Source organism: Cebus imitator, unplaced genomic scaffold (assembly GCF_001604975.1).
Source record: "Cebus imitator isolate Cc_AM_T3 unplaced genomic scaffold, Cebus_imitator-1.0 Scaffold50, whole genome shotgun sequence".
NCBI classification, from domain to species: Eukaryota; Metazoa; Chordata; class Mammalia; order Primates; family Cebidae; genus Cebus; species Cebus imitator.
Genome location: NW_016107365.1, coordinates 2790520 through 2793872, shown reverse-complemented (window position 1 = coordinate 2793872; position 3353 = coordinate 2790520).

Sequence of the window (3353 nt, the reverse complement as noted above, 5' to 3'; positions counted from 1 at the left end):
AAAAAAAAAAAAAAAACACCTTCCTTAGCAAATGAGTCCAAGATCCACCATCTGGAGATAGAGGGGTACTGCACACTTGTGAGAGGAACACGCAGGTGAGGAGCCCCTGCCTTTGTTTCCCACACCCTTGGGGGTCTCTCACAAATCACCAACGGAGCCTCCGGGACGCTGCGACAGAGAGGTTGTGGGAAGCCCCCATGAGCACTGGGGGCTGACCGTGAACCCACACCCCTCCCCATGAGGACCCCTAGCACAGGCTGGGACATGTAAACAGGACTCTCTAGAAGACAGAAAAGTGACAAGAGCGGTCATAATCCCAGATTATCTAGCCCACAGGGTGTGACCGCTGCAGTTTATCTTGTCACTACAGGCAGCATTTTCCGGATTCCAAATGGTAAACATAAACATTATCTCCTGGGCTGGAGAGGGTGGCAGATTTATGGGGCAGGGGAATTAAACATGTTCAGCAATTACTCTAGGTGGTTCTTATCTTCCTGGAAGTTTAGGAAACCCTGCAGGAGCTTCCTCCACTTGACAGGGGCCCCACCTGAGCTCTGCATGTGCTCTCAGGACAGATCCTGGCTGATTGGCTGAACTGCCGGATCTCTCTTCCATGACCTAAGGCCAATTCTGAGGTCTAATTCCTAGTTCCTGTCTCTGGACCCACTCCTTTCCTAAGATCTACCCTGGAATGATGGCCCCCTTTGGGAGAGACCCACTGCCCACATTGTCTCAGTGCTCGACACAGCACCCATATCCACACGACTGGGGCAGGGGGTGGGCACCATAACTCTTCCTATCCCTACATGAAACTCTCAGGTAGAGACCGGGTGAATATTGCCTGCCCCTCATCTTTCATCCTCTGGTGGTGTGGCTGGGTCATCCCACCTGCATTTGCAGACCTCACCACTATTTTATCTCAGGTGGGGCCATCAGACCTCCCAAAGCCATAGGAGGAAAATCTGGAGTAACATTTGTAAGATTCTATGTGCTGATGATAATGTCTGATGTTCCAAACCAACTAGCATACATGAAGAGATGCTCAGTATCACTGGCCGTTAGGAAAACACAATTCAATGAAAAACTACTTCCTATCAAGTGGGATAGCTATACTACTTTTTTAAAAATAGAAAACAAGCATTGGTGAGGAACTGGAAAAATTAGAGCCCTCACACGTTGCTGGTGGAAATGTAAAATGGTGGAGAACAGGATGGTGGTTCCTCCGAACTCAGAGTTAACATAGAATCCAGCAATTCTGAAAGAATTGAAAACAGGTACTTCAACAAATACTTGCACATGCAAGTTCACAGCAGCATCATTCACAACAGTCAAAAGGTATACACAACCCAGGTGTCCACCGATGGATGAATGGATAAACAAAGTGTGGTATATTCATACAATGGAGCATTACTTGGTGATAAAAATGAGGTACTGATATATGTTACAACATGGATAAACCTTGAAAACATGCTAAATGATAAGGCCGGGTGCGGTGGCTCAAGCCTGTAATCCCAGCACTTTGGGAGGCCGAGGCGGGTGGATCATGAGGTCAAGAGATCGAGACCATCCTGGTCGACATGGTGAAACCCCGTCTCTACTAAAAATACAAAAAAAAAAAAAACATTAGCTGGGCATGGTGGTGCGTGCCTGTAATCCCAGCTACTCAGGAGGCTGAGGCAGGAGAATTGCCTGAACCCAGGAGGCGGAGGTTGCGGTGAGCCGAGATCGCGCCATTGCACTCCAGCCTGGGTAACATGAGTGAAACTCCGTCTCAAAAAAAAAAAAGAAAACATGCTAAACGAGAGAAGACAGACACAAAAGGTCACATATTATGTGATTCCACTTATAGGAAATATCCAGAATAAGTAAACCCATACAGACAGAAAGCAGACTGGTCTTTTCCAGGAGCTGGGGCATAGAGGAAGAGAAGGATGGGGAAGGGCTGCTTAATATGTGTGGGTTTTTTTATTTTAGGGTGATGAAAATGATTTGGGATTAGAGGTGGTGGTTTGTATAACAGTGTGAATATATTAAAGGCCACTGAATTGTTCACTTTAAAATGGTTAATTGTAGGCTGGGCACAATGACTCATGCATTGAATATGGCAAAGGACTGATGGAAATGAAATAGACTTCCATAACTTGCAATCCCAACACTTTGGGAGGCCAAGAAAGGAGGATTGCTTGAACCCTGGGGGTTGGAGACCAGCCTGGGTAATACAGTAAAAATCCCCAAAAATTTTTAAAATGAGCTGGGTGTGGTGGCGCTCACCTGTAATCCCAGCTACTCAGGAGGCTGAATCAGGAAGATGGCTTGAGCCCAGAGTTAAAGGCTGCAGTGAGCTACGATCGCATCACTGTATTCCAGCCTGGGCAACAGAAGGAGACGCAATCTCAAAATAAATACATAAATACATAACAAAACAGTTAATTATATTATGCAAATTTTACCTCAATTAAAAAACCTAACAACTCTAAGAAAAACAAGTCACAGTCCACTGAGGGGGCTTTCAGAAGCTGTCATCCTCTGCCAGCACCGTGATAGGAAAAGAACACGTCTTGCTAGGGTTAAATGATTTGGCCCAGCTCTGTTGCATGTGATTTCAGCCCCACAACAAACATCCTCACACGTTCAGCATTTTCAACACTGGGAGGTTTGCCGACTTCAGCTTCAGTCCCAGGTTTGCTGAGTACTGTGAAGGACTGAGGGAACCGGAATAGACTTCCATAACCAAAAGGTCAAACTTATTCCTGAGCATGTCAAACCCCTTGCTTAAGTTTATTAGCATAGCATATAAATGTAAAATACCCAGTTACAAATCCCAACGCCAAACCATTAAAAAGGTTCTTGATTAATATGAGGACTCATAAATGCTTAAAAGTAATTCTACCTAGAAGTTTCAGCTCCAGCATTTTAAACATCAGAAGGAAGTTTTGTTCTAATTTTTAAATGTGAATAATTAACCTCCCAGGAGGAAAAAAATAGCAGAATTTTAAGAGTAGTTCAAGCCAATAAATGTCCAATTTAAAAATAGATTAGTACAGCTGGTACCAACTGCCACCCTGACTTATCTCAGTGGCAATTCACATGAAATCAGTCATTACTTCAGTCAAACTGTTGGAGCATGTCCGCCCCTTTGCTCTGCTTTCAGGCACTTAAATGCTGGAATAAACCAATTTGGGAGGAGATTATGGTTGTGTAAAAGGCATTTAAAAAAATTCACATTTTTGCTACATGAAATTTTGTTACCAAAAAAGCTATTACTACAGATTTCATATTCTAAAAATCAATTTCTTCCAGTTAGAAATACTAATAGTCATTACTTCTTAAGGTTTAGATCTAGAATTAAATAA